General features: G+C 38.0%; 1 protein-coding gene across 1 annotated transcript in view; it reads left to right on the plus strand.

The window, feature by feature from the left end:
- Positions 1-4,046: 4,046 nt before the first annotated feature.
- LOC149081537 (zinc transporter ZIP5-like) overlaps positions 4,047-14,584 on the plus strand; it is an 84,046-nt gene continuing 73,508 nt past the window's right edge. Inside the window, exon 1 of the mRNA XM_089238474.1 lies at positions 4,047-4,114. The gene's annotated coding sequence lies outside the window, so the exon portion shown is untranslated. The remainder of the gene's footprint in view (positions 4,115-14,584) is intronic.

Consider the following 14,584-nt stretch of genomic DNA (forward strand, 5'->3'; position numbering starts at 1 on the left):
GTTGTGGGTACTGTACCAAAACCAGCAAAACATCGGAATGGGGCAATTGTTGTCGGACGTACAGTATGAACAGGATTGAAGGTAAACGCCGTGAAGGAGGTCCTCCAGGCGGGTCTCATGCTTTGGGATGGGGAGCTGGGGTTATTTTTTTTATCTACTCAGAATAAACAAAATGGACGAAACAAAAGTGAATGTCTGATTACTTAATGAATCGGCACCATCTGTTGAAAAGCACCCGCCCCGCAAAAAAAAAAGTTTGTTAGAAAACAATTGCTGTGTTCTTGTTGATACAACGGCGCCATTTCTCGAAAGCATGAGTAAATAGCGTTGACAAGCATGCGTGTGAAAGCGTCCTCGTTTTCAGGTTCTGGAATTTGATAACCTTCCATATAGAAACATATTTGCACACATATCGCCATCTAGTTACCCGTACATACATTAGAAATTGACGCAGCCCTGAATTTTTTTTCTTTTTTATAACGATGTATATAAAAAATATTTTTTTATATATTTCAAGCCACAGTACACAGGCACTATAATTACACAAGATCACTCTTATTAAAAAAAGCACACTTAGAGAGTTTGGAACTTACGAAAACTATTCCTTTAAGTCCTATTAATCTCGGCACGTGTTAAAATATTCACTGACCTAGAGGATGAAAGTCCTCCGATGCCTTTTCCAAAATCGCCAAGAAATACGCCCACTTTCTGGTCCATTCCATTTTTGCCGCTGTGGTGGTCAAGTGGTCATAGTGAGGACCTGGGTTCAAACTCCACCGTCACCACAGCCATGGTATGCGGAAGTTGGTATTCAAGCGTTACACTTCAGAAAGAAACTTTACGTTAGGTTCACAACGTCCATATGTACCGATTCGTTTGAAGTTCCACATGGGAATATGGACGAGTTGCATGTGTGGTATAGTTATCTATTTCGTTTGTAAGTCTAATCTTATTTAGGCACCTTGTGTGTGTGTATGAGCTGAGTGAAGTTTCTAATTCCTCTCGTGATAGTCGGGGTCTGATGGTTGATTGTGAGGACTGTGCTCTATTGATAATGAAGGAAACGCTAATTAGTTTCCTGAGGGCCTTCTGGCCCAAGATCCTGCTTGTGATTGCCAAAATAACCTTCGCTAGGGATTCTGGCACTATTATATTTACCTGCCGTCTCCTGGTATTTGTTCTGATTGACCTGCGAAATCTTTGAATCTGGTTGTAAGCTTTTCGCAACAGTTCGTACATTGCGACCTTAACACCAAACATGGCCCTCGCTCTGTCCCTCGCGGGGTATAAGCATTGCGACCGACCTTCAATTTTGGTCCGTTCTGACGTCACGTGATTTTTGGTGTACCTCACACATGTCGGAGCATCATGGCAGTTTGGAGCTGAACGATCCCATCTTCGACTATGAGGGACCGACAGTACGGGGTTTGACCTTCCGCGTAAGAAAAATTGGAAGTAGGAAAGCAAAACAATTCTGTCTCTACAAGAAAAATAAAGAGCAATCAAATAAAATAAACGAACCTTAACTTTTCGCATTAGATTTGGAGAAGAGTGATTTTTTTAGACTAATGGCTTTTCGTTTAGCTTGTGTTGAATGCGACTTGTTAGGGCATTAAGTATTCTAAAAACAGCATAGTGGTCAAAGTTCGAACATAATTTCAGTGCTAGACTTTTACAAACGCTTGTACTGGAAATGTTATTGTTGTTTCGTTTACTTCTACTGCCTGCCTGTTCGAGTCAATAAATATAATCGATATTTTGAGAATCACAATTTTTTTCCTTGATCTCTCGAACGTCTAAACGGAAGCAACAGCACTAACAAATGTTTTCGGAAGTGCGGGGGGTATAAGAAAGTTGATGTATTTGCCGTCGAAGTATTACAATAGGCTCAGATCAAAAATTAAGTAACAATAATTTCTAATTTACTTCCGTTTGCAGCAATCCGTTGCAACTGTCGAGCAACGCATCATAAGCATTAGAGAGATGTTTATTTGCAAGAATGTCAAGACATAATCTACTATATATGCTAATATTATCTAAAAATAACTTCCTTTATAAAAAATTGATGAATTTTTCCAGAAATAGATTTTGGTAATAATGCAATTTGATAATTCTTTTATCAATTATTATTTTTTCTTTTAATTAAAAAAATTAATTAATTTGTTCATACATCTGAATGCTATTCTGATTTAGCCCGGACTTCTTAGGGTAGCGTTTGCTCTTTAGATGGCAGCACATAACATCTTCACATTATTATTAGTGCGGAAAGACTCGGAAGATACGCGATAGGTGGTATCTACGCGGCGATAACCGCGTAAATCGGGTCGCGATTTTTCTTTCAAATACTGTACATATGCGAAATTTAGAAAACCTGGCTGTACTATTGTGTGGTATTTAACTATGACTTCAGAAAATGTAACTTGCATTTTGACTGCAATCCGCTCCGGTAAAAAAAAAAAATGTATTTTCTAATATCTATGCAAAAGGAAAGTCACGCGTTAAACCCTTTTTGAATGTTTTGACAACACCATCGGTTCATTGAAAGAAATGAGTTGCTTGTGTTTGGAGGCAGGAAAACAATTTTTATCCGCGAGTTAAAACTGATCAAGACTGGTCAAGATTTTCTTCAAGACTGGATGTAACGTTGGACTTCAACAATGAAATGGTGACCATGTCTGTAAAATTGGAAGATACTATACACGTCTTGGGATTTCATCTTTGAATCATGGCAAAGTTTTCAATAATGTAGCCGATCAAAAATCACTGCAGTTCCTCCACGTCTGATGTTCTGATTGAGTGAAATAATTCTTAATTTGATTAGTCTTTGCAATCTCTATTATCTGAGCAAAAGTCTCGTAACTATGTTTGAATTCCTTGAATTAGAATTTTTCGCAGGAAATCCGTGAACCGTAAAGTGGCGCAACTCGGGGTAGCGTAAGTCGGGGTATTACTCTATTGGAAAAGGGGATTCGCGCACAAAAGGGGACGTGAAATTTTTTTTTCAACGCTTATTGAAAAGGGAATTCAAAATGAATCCGGTGAGGATTTGTACCAACTGACGGGAAATGAATGAATCAGCTTTTTACGGTTGACCCGTTGTTGGTAATACTTCAAGCCCAATATTTTTTCGTTAAGGCTGCGCTAGAAGTACGAATAGAGTTCTCGAGTCAAAATTTCGTGATGGCACCCGTTGATCTTTCTAGTCTGATCTAAGGACCAGAAACTTACGCCTGGATACGATCACGAAAAATGCAAATATTAAGGAGTTTAGGAGAGGAAGGGAAAGGGGGGGGGTGTCATTTCATAGCATACAGTTCCAAACATGTTCCATAGATGGCGCAACAAACAAGACCACAAAAATCAAGTGTCATAAATTTGGATGAATTGATAATAATTCGAATAATAAAATTTGAATATTGATGATGATATTTTTATAATAATTCTTTTTGAGTTATTAACCACACTGTCATTCAATACTTTTGCGGCACACAGTTATGTTCTGCCAGACAGAGAGCTGCCATATTAACTCGCTATATAGGAACCACACATAACAAAGCGTATTTTCGCTTGTCACATCAAACAAAACAGACATGACCGCTGACATCTATTCACGGACATATCCCGCGAAATCGATCAACGTCGAGTTTGTGAAACTAACGCGGAAACTGAACTTGACATTGACGCAATGCAAATCAAAGGGGAAAACACGCATTTCGTTAGAGACATCCGTTCATTTCGAGCCGTGACAGGATTTTTCCACGCAATAAGTGTGTAGATATTGATACATGATGTTGGAAGTCATTCACACACACTTGCGTACAAAATGAAAGCGCAAAACAACAGAAAGTCATCCGCTCTAATTGCAGTTTTAAGGACTCAATCAAGAGGAGGAGAAGACCGCCAAGGATGAATAAGCCATATAATATAGTATTACGAAACATGTACCCCGTACGTAAAAACAGTGATAATGATGTCATTTTTAATTACAATTGCATCCTTGAATACGTGTACTCGGGTGGTGCGTCCCGTAACTTTATAAACGTAGTCGACCCGAAACTCGGAACGAGTGAGGATAACCATTCTCTTGGATTCATCTGCAGACTCTCCTGCTCTGGTAAGTCCCTGATGTTTTGTAATTCAATTCAATAGTTGGAGAATACTCTCTCTCTCTTAGTGGTGCTTAGACTGTTCTGGACCACGATCACACTTACTTCAATTACCTTCAGAAGAACATTTGCAGGCATTACAATTTTAGCTGCTAAAATAAATGCATATATTGCTAGGAATCTGATATTGATAGAGATTTATCGTTAGTTATTCCCATCGAATGAATATAAAACTCGCATAGCGGATGCGTACCTTATTTGGCTTACCTTGTTTAAGCTTCTCTATTAAGTGGGCATTGTTTGCCTGAAATGCCCTGCTGGAATTCGACGTATGACATCAGTCTTTTTTCGTGGTAAAGTTCTTCCAAGCCCACATGAGCTTAGGAAGTTAAAGTTGTATATAACTAATAAGTTGTATATACCTAACCAGATCATGATCCGTCACTATGTCTCAATGGAAAAAATATAGACAGGTGGTCGAAGAAGACATGGGTGGGCCATATTGGAAAATGTGCGTGTATGTGTTGCAGAGCTAACGCGAAGTTTGTTTGTCGAATGCTTTTTACAGTGCTGCATCCGCCATCAATTTTTCTAAATATGAGTAAACTGCATATGAAATGATTTTCACGATGCGACACGAAAGACAAATAAGACACGAAAGAATAAGGGAAATCTACAAATCTATCCCCCTTCTCTACCCAAAGAGGGCGGAACATTACCATTCTAAAATTTTATCTCGACTTTCCCCTTCTTCGACTTGCGTCTTCAGTCTTGGAACGAATTACTGATGTAAGTCAGGATATCAGACAAAAAACTGTTGATTCGAGAAATCGACCTCAATAATAGAAATATTATTGAGGTCGATTATGTAGTTCTCCTCAATAATATTTGAACATTTCCGACTTCTCACCTTAATTTCTAATCGACTTGTTTTTATTGATACCAGTGTATACGGGGTTTTCCCCTTCCAAATTATTTTCATGAAATTACGTATTCTTCGATGAATTCCGGCTTTAAATTATAAATTTCAATTGCTCATTGCACATAGAGATAAATGTCTCGCAACCGGTATCCTACCGATGCAATAAATCGTCTGAGATCGCGCCAAGAGGTCACCCGGGTTCAAAAGAAACTGTAGCAATCCACACCAAAACTCCTCGAGAAAACAAATCAATGTGAAGATGATGATTTCGAAATGCCAACCATTCTTCCCACTCTAAATTTTTTTTCTGTGTGGCCTGTCATCCGTATTCAGGGCTATCGAGAGTATAAAACACTCTCGACGACATCTTTCCTAATCGTTCCTCGGAACTTCATCTTCAAATCTTTTTCCTCTATTAAGCAAAAGAAATGTTTCTTGTGATGATAATAATAATAATAATGATGGCACGCGTATTGCTCTGTTGTTGTAATTCGGTGTTAGCATTGAGGAGGTCATAAACACATTTCGTGGAGTGGATGCTAATAAGATACAGAGTGGACGTGGCGCCATATCCTTCTATTTAGACGGATTACACAGATCACACACTGTGTCACGTGACCTTTGAGGTGTGACCTTCACATGTTATCTCTGAATATTGTCATTATTATTAGAACAAAAGAGTTTTCTGGACGATTTTGAGTTTTTAATTACTTGTTACGCTCGTCGGAAGGCATGAAAATGCCATTGCGAAATATTTCACTGTCTCGAAGTTTGCTTTGGAATGTTGCGGTCTAGAAGTGTGCTCACCAGTGTGTATAAGTAGGTGCTCTACCCACTATATTTCGAATTAGCATTGATTTCCTCCATTATACAAGCTGCTTTTGCGAATATTCAGAGTATATATTGCTCCGGATAATGTCTCTCACGGGCAATCGAGATGGCAAAGCGAAGCAATTTTAAAAGGGCAACACAGATTTATTTTACAGAACATCTATTTACACCTATTCAAAAGTACCGATTTTACAACGCGCTAAATAGAGAGCCCCTTGACATACGTACGCAAAAGAACTATATCACTCACTATTTCCACTATTCTCTCTTTTAGTTCCTTTTTGGCGGTGATTATATGCAGGCGAAAAAAGGTTCCAAAAGGTCCTCCCTCATTCTCGCGAGGTCTAATCCTTTCCTAATGCGTCATGATATCGCCGAATTTCACTGGAACTGTCGCTAAATTCACTAAGTTTGTCGTCAGTTTGGCGAGATTTACAGAGAAATGCGTTAATGGTGAAGATGACATAATAAATGATGAAAAATATGACTATTTACATAATTTTCGTAACAATATGTGATTTTTACGATTCTACAATATGTTGTCGAAAATCCGAAGTACAGTAGAACCTCTGGATAACGGACACCCATTGGAGTGAAAATTTTGTCCGCTAACGAGAGGTATGTCCGTAAATGGGTAGTAAAATGCATCCCGCGTCGAAGTAATTCACAACAATATCCGTTGACGGGGGTGGTGTGCGTCTGGTATGGAAGATGTCACGGTAAAGATTGATTGTAATTATTTTGAATAATTTGGCCCAAATGATGTGGATTCCTGATAAAGACTCCGAAATACTTTTCTTTGTTTCAAACATTCGCGTTGTTCATTTAGACGTCCATTTTACCATTTTTGCATTGGATTTTAATGGCATTAACCTGTTTAGACACTTTTCACAGGCCAACCTCATTACGGGGGGGGGGGGTTAAGTAATTAATTATCTTCTCAGTTCACACCTCCATTAAAAACGGTCAACTCTTCGAAAGACCAGCTTCCTGAGGGTGGCCGTATTAGGGTACGAACCATAGTGTAGGCCTACTCTGGTATCAGGTTTAATGATTTCCCCCATACGATAGCATTTGCACCACGTTGGGTGTTATATTTTCAGAAATCCTGTCGTAGTGATTCCCTGTATTATGAAACATAATACTCACCCAGTTTCATATTTATAGCTTCTGCTGTTTGGGCTCAACGGCGATTGCGAACCTTTGAAACCCCTCTCCTCCTCACATATGACTCCCTTTATATGTTTGAATTTTGAAATATCCCTTTTTAGTGAGCCTCTACATTACAAACTAAAACTATACTGACCAAAAACTTGATAATTATAGCTCAGCATGATTTCGCTATATAACCTTTGAACCCTCTTATGACCCCCTTAGGGGTCGAATTTCGAAAAACCCTTTCTTAGTGAGTCTTTACTTCATAAAATAAAACTACTGACCGAATTTCGTGACTATAGAGCTTCAAGCGGTTTTTGTTCGGCACGATTTCTACGTGTTACCTTTGAACTCCTTTTTGACGCCCTTAGCTGTCGTTTGGAGGCATTCTGTTCGTTATTTTGACTTGTGTACGTCAGTGTGACCTATCGGCTGTTTCTTATCTATTTTTTGTCCTCAAAAAAATTCCCGTGACCCAGCGATGCAAACCCTGCAAACTGTTTATTATTTCGGTTATTTTTCCGGTTTTTATAAATTTTTAAGGTTTATACAGACTTTTTGCCCACCCTGTATATATATATATTGATAACAGCGATTATAAATATGCATATACGCGGAATACCGAATATTATCTCTGTATGTTGCAAATGAATAAATTTGAATTTGAATAATAGCGTCATCTGCCAATCAACCTGACCTAGTTCTGATAAAGTTTGATTTTATCATCTAAAATTTGTCCGTATTATGTCAAAATGTTTTTTTTATGCATATTTATTTGACTAAAACTTGACATAAAATTATGTTTTAGTCGTAAAAAAACGTATTAAATTAGTAGTTAACGGTTATGTAAAGGTTCTTTTTCATGTATTTAGTTTTTTTTATGATTGTGAATTATTTTAATTATATAGTTGTTATTATATCGGAGTGGCATTTCATGTTGCCACTCGTATTCCATTAGTAACGTGAGGTTTCGCGTGGCTATTACTTTACAGAGTGTCCACTAAACTTTGAAAACTGTTTGAAACTTCATGAAGGAATCGCACTATTTTTGAACGTGTTTTGCGAAAAAGTATTATGAGAGGATTTGTTTTTTTTGTAGGCATGTTATTGTTTTAGTCTTCTGAATTTTTTATAGTTCGTGAACAGTGATGTGGAGCGCCAGACCCAATGTTATAATTAAGGGCCTACATCTCTTTCATCTTTGGGATCACTATTAGCGTGATCACTAATCTAGCTTTTAAGGGGTAATCCCTCAAGTCTCTATTCAACTGAACTTTTTCTTTTCAAAAAATGTTTCTGCCATTTGCAGACTCCCCCAGGAAAAAGGTGTGAATGATAAAATTTTTTACTAATTTGGTATCTATAATCTTCAATTTTAAAATTTGTTTATCCCATTTGCGCACTCAATCATTACACATGGACCGGTTTTATCTTTTCATTTCTTTATTTCTCTGTTTTTTCAGGAAATCTTGGAATCTTTTCCCCCTTTTCTGGAAAGATTCTTCTATTTCGTGGATTTGTTTTTTCCCCCATATTTTTTTTAATATATATCTATTATAAACATTTACCTGTGAAATGAAATTGCATTTCATTCTTCTTACTCCTAATAATAAAAAAATTGTTTTTCATTAAAATTTACACTGTTCCAACATAAAAAATATTGATTAAATGTTTCATTATTATCTTATAAATATGCAGTTAATTACATCATTAGATACGAATACATGAAGGATAAATAGGTTCTAAAATTTATATACATTTATGAAATTCCAAAAAAAAAAAATTGATGCATCTTTGGCATTTCTAAAAATATCATATCTTATATATTATTACAAAAAATGTCTCCAATGCAACTTAAAATGAGCAAATCAATTTATTTATTGACACTATGAAAATATAAATATGTGGTGATAAATAGGTTCCAAGAAATTATAATTAATTAGAGTAAGTGTCACGAGAAATTGAAATTGCAATTTTGCAATTCAGTGTGAAACAGTTATACATCAAGACTTCTACAAAAATCTGTGTCCCTTATCATTTACACATGAAAAATAAAATAAACATTTAAGAAATTACAATATTCTGTTCTATGTGCCCATCTCAATTCTTAAAGAACTGTTCACAAATATTTACAAAAACGTACAAGAATGTCTATCCCCATTGTGTATTCAGTGCTTACCTTGTTGTACTGTTGTGTTTTCAGAACTCATTTCTATATTGTATCATCGGTACATTTTTTGGCCTTAAATGTCTGAGCCTTTCTTCATGATTGTAAGCTACTACATCTTGAAAGTGGCCAATACTTAATTTCTCTAGTTTTTCGTAAAATTTCTTGGATGTTCTTTTCACATATTTATAGACTGATTCTATGTTGAGTTCTCTGTGTAGTTCCAAAATTTTAAAGTTTCTTGGAGCTCCCGTGAATCTTCTTGAAGTCTTATTTTGAAATACCTGAAGAGAGTATACATATACACTGCTGGCCACCGTAAATGCAACACCCTGAAGGAAGCATGCAAATAATATGAAATTTACAACATGCATTAGCGGAGGTGAGATATGCAAATGATTAGAATTTCAGCGCAGACGCACATCACGCGCGCCTGTGGCGCCACTTCAAAGCGCTATTTAAGGCTTGGAGATTTCGACGATTTGAAGTACGGCAATTGTGTTTTTCTTGTGGTTTTTTCAAAAAAATGATCATCTTTTGATCAAGTATCCGAGTTCGACAGAGGAAGGATAGTGGCCTACCGAGATTGTGGATTATCTTTCAGGGAAATCGGTAGTCATGTTGGACGAAACCAAACAACTGTAATGCGGATATGTGATCGTTGGATGCAGGAGGGTACGACGAACCGACGTGTTCGATCGCATCCACCTCAGTGCACCACTTCAAGTGATGACAGGCGTATTGTGCGTATGGCAGTGACGGATCGCTCAGCCACATCACGAACCATAGCACAGCACATTCAGTCTGTACCGCATCATCCAGTGTCTGCGCGTACCATTCGACGCCGTTTACAGCAGAATGGTCTGTCCGCCAGACGTCCATTGTTTCGTCTACCCTTGACGCAGAACCACAGACGTCTCCGCCGCCAATGGTGCGATGAAAGAAGGATGTGGACGGCACAATGGAATGAAATTGTCTTTACTGACGAGTCACGCTTCTGTCTGCAACACCACGATGGTCGGATTCGAGTCTGGAGACACCGTGGAGAGAGGATGCTGAACAGCTGCGTTATGCACCGCCACACTGGTTCTGCACCGGGTATTATGGTATGGGGCGGTATTGGATATCACTCTCGCACTCCTCTAGTACGCATTGCCGGTACTTTAAAAAGCCAGCGCTACATCTCCGAGGTATTGGAGCCAGTTGTCCTTCCTTACCTTCAGGGCTTGCCCACAGCCGTATTTCAACAGGATAATGCGCGACCACACGTGGCACGCATTGTCCAAAGGTTCTTCGTCAATCGCCAGATTGAATTGCTTCCCTGGCCAGCTCGCTCTCCGGATCTTTCGCCGATAGAAAACATGTGGTCCATGGTTGCTCAACGAGTGACCCAGATTACATCCCCAGCCGCCACACCAGATCAACTTTGGTAACGCGTGGAAGCTGCTTGGTCTGCTGTACCCCAAGAACACATCAAAGGTCTCTTTGAATCAATGCCGAGGCGTGTGGCAGCGGTGATCTCCAACAATGGCGGCTACTCTGGCTACTGATTTTGGCAGGAACCACACTTCACAGAAGTCTATAAATTTAATCATTTGATGCTTGGTCAACATGTTATCTACAAAGTAAATATTGTTGCGATATCTCTTGTCTTTCTTGGTGTTGCAATTTGGGTGGCCAGCAGTGTATTTCCCTTACACGCATACTTCCATGCTGTAGCAACATATAATATTGATGGTCGAATAATTTGAGTGTACATCGTTATTTTGTTTTTCGGACTCAATTTTGTTCTTGGATTTCAGAATTTTGCAATTTGATTGATATTTATTGTGGCGTTTTGAATTCTGTTTGATGTATGGTTTCTGAAATTCAGTCTTGTGTCCATGTATGTTCCAAGGTACTTGATATTATCTTTAGGGTATATTGTGTGTTGTTTAATCTTGATAGAAGTGTTAGTTGGTAATTTTCTTGTTGTGAATCGAATGAATTCACACTTTTCAGGGTTTAGCTTGGCATTGGTTGAAGTGATTCCATCTCTCTATCTTGTGTATTTCTTCTTGCAATTCTGTGAGAGCTATTTGTGGATCTTCATTTGATTTCATTATTATTACATCATCAGCGTACATTCCCAAAAGTCCATTGCTTGTCTCTGGGAAATCGTCCATACAAATACTATGTACATAGAGTCTCAGATTTGATCCTTGTGGTTTATTCCTGCACTTATTTTACCTAATCTTGATTTTTCCTCTCCCACTTGGACTTGAAATGTTCTATCTGAGAAATATGATGTTAAAAATTTTATGATGATTGGTGGATAACCTCTTGTTATCATTTTGGGAATCAATCCTTCTCTGTATAAGCAGTCAAATGCTTTACTATAATCTAAAGTGACTGCTGCTATTCTTACTTTTTGTATAAATTCTATTACTCGCAAAAGTTGATGGCATGTACATGATGGTATGTCACCATGATGTGATTTGAAACCAAATTGTTCTATTTGATTTATGATTGTGGTTTCTATTATTGTTGTTGTGAGGGATTTTTCGAACAACTTAGATAAATGTGGTAATAAAGCTATTGGTCTATATGAACTCGCCTCTTCTGTTGGTTTTCCCACTTTGGGCATTACCTTTATAATATCTCTTTCCCACATTTTGGGAAAGTATGCTATTTCCATTAAAAGGTTAAATGTGTTTGTTATTACATCTGGAGTAAGCATTTTTACAGCCTTGGATGTAATACCATAGTACCCTGGTGTTTTTCTTGCTTGATTTTGGTCATTATTCTCTTCGATTTCTTTTATTGTGATGGGTCTAAAAACCGAGTTATCAATTGCAATGTTGTTTGCACGATAGTTTTGTACTTGTCTTTCTGTATTATTGATAAAATTTTGAGAAATTGTCTTATTTGGTGTACATTTTTTTTTCATACACACACCTACAAATTCATTTGCTTTCTCTGCATTTCCAAATATTAAATTACCATTTGAATTTTTTATTGGTGTGGTGTTTCCCCTTTTTATTTTTCATCTTATGATAAATCTGGTATACTGTTCCGTCTTCTGGGATGGCTTCTTCGAGCCGTTGTGAAAATCTTCCATTTAAACATTCTGTTATGTCTTTTTTGACCTTTCTTGCTTTTTCTGTTATATTGGTTTTTAAAATATGGGTCCGATGTTCTCTGTCAAATTTTCCTTAACTTGTTTTTTGTCCTGATTTTCTCTTTAACCCACATTGGAAGTCCCAATGGGTTTGGGTGCGTTATTTTTTTCTTCAGTTGCAAATTGATTTTGTTATTTCTCCTGTCTTTTCTTCAGCTTTCTCTTCTGTGTTTTGATTTGGGATTATAATTGGAAAATCCTGTAATTTTTCTTGATATTTTTTTTCCAATTTGTGATTTTGTTTTTGATCATCCTGTGGGGAATTGCAAAGTCCATTTGTAGTTAGTAGGAGCCGCACTGAAGCAAATCACCGGAAATATGCAAATCATACTCCTATAAAATGCAGAGTGCACTATTAATAGCTCTCTTCTGAATTTTCCTGTTTCTGGCGCTTGCATAAGGTTTTCATTCAGATGGTGACATTGGGGGATGAAGCACTATTGGTTAAGTTTTTCATTTCAGCTACAAATCACCGCCTAACTGAAGCAATACGAACGTTTCGGACGCAGAATAGACTGAAGAAAGGTTTAGGTCCATATATCATCTGTGTCCTCTACCGACGAAACATTTTCGCGAACCACATTCATGGAATTATTGTTATCAATTCTTGAAACTTAAGTGTTTTTATAAATATCCAAACTATTTACGGATTATTGGGACACCCTGCGCATTTAGTCGCACTTATGTCCCGTCGACATTATTAAAAATAGTATTCGTTAACGGGAGGCCCCGGGTATGGGATGTCGCACTTTATTCTTCGTTGAAAGGTTTGTTATCGCTATTTTAAATCACTTGAGTCACAGATTAAAAGTCGAATCTATATGTTTGGTGATGAAGCGAAGTGTGTATATATTTAAATGTCCATTTAACTGTCCATATCAAATGAACACGATTTAATATTTCTGCATTGAATTTCATTGGCATTAACTACTTCACCAAACGCCAACTCTGACCATAATGCTATATTGCAAATTACTGCCAATAATGAGTTGGGTTGGAAATGAAAGCGCCACCTATCGGTGGTCACCTCAAGCTCGTTAGGGAAAGTATCTTTATTCTTTCCCATGTTTGATCCTGGGACTGTGATGGCAACCTTCACGGTGGTAGACGAGCATCTTACCACCACGCCTCTTGGGCGCTCTGAAGTAGAGGCAACAGTAACGTTTCTTGAGTTCAACAAACTTACCCCAGGTGGGATGGTAGAGAGAGAGATAGATACGCCACAGTGCATGAAATAAAGAAGGCAGAGTCGTGTCTCCAGTGGTGTAGATCAGGGGTGGCCAACTTCTCTCTGTCCGAGGGCGACATAATGGTCAGACGCAGTGTTACGGGTCACACCAAAGAGATAACTCCGGTATATATGCCACATGCACAACAAAAATAAAAAACTTCGGCATATATGCCGCACTCAGTATGATTGGTTACTACGGCACCACGTGAACCACAAACATTTTGACGGGATTTATCAACTAATTAACAAAACTCTTCATTTAATTAAATACTAATTATAAATAATTATTAATGAATTATTAACTGAACGCTTCATTTTATGGAAAAGAGTATTTATTTTCCTCATAGACAGTGAAATCAGCGAAGAAGGAAACTGCGTAAATAGCGCTGCAGTGTGGACTACAATCTCTTACCAGACCAGACTCAAATGTTTGCCCTGATGCTCAGCTCTCAGGGATGATGGTGGTATTAAAGACGGGCTAGTAAAACCAGTCTAAGAAGGTGTATTTATTGTCCTTCAGTAAGTAAGACCGGGCTGCTTCCGGCTCCTCACTGAAATGAATTTTCCAGAGTTTTTGTCAAAGTCGGAAGATCCACTTCGCAAGTCCAGAAAACTGGACATGGGAAATTTTTTTGGGTCTGACGCATCTAATTTTTCCCAAGTTTCCCGGCAACTCATTAGATCAATGAAATCAGTTGTTCCTTCATGTGCTGTCTTGGAAAAATTTCCACTGATGGCTCAGATTTGAACTTTTCCTAAGCACTTCGAGAATGCAATGTGGTGTTGGTGTATCTTCCCGATTTTTTTCAAACGTGGTGAACTTAATCTTTTCCGGAGATTTTTCTGGATGGTGGGCTTTTTTAGACCTCGAGAGTTTATGTTATCACACAGTTGCTCGCAACTCGGCCAACCGTCTTAAGAGCATCATGGGCCCCCGGGCCAAGTGATTTTTCTGAGGCCTTACCTGACAAATTTTCGAAAATTTCAACCGGTTCTAATTTCTCTGAGGCCC

Source organism: Pholcus phalangioides, unplaced genomic scaffold (assembly GCF_987345545.1).
Source record: "Pholcus phalangioides strain wild (caught in Gottingen) unplaced genomic scaffold, Ppha-v1.0 ptg000010l_1, whole genome shotgun sequence".
NCBI lineage: Eukaryota > Metazoa > Arthropoda > Arachnida > Araneae > Pholcidae > Pholcus > Pholcus phalangioides.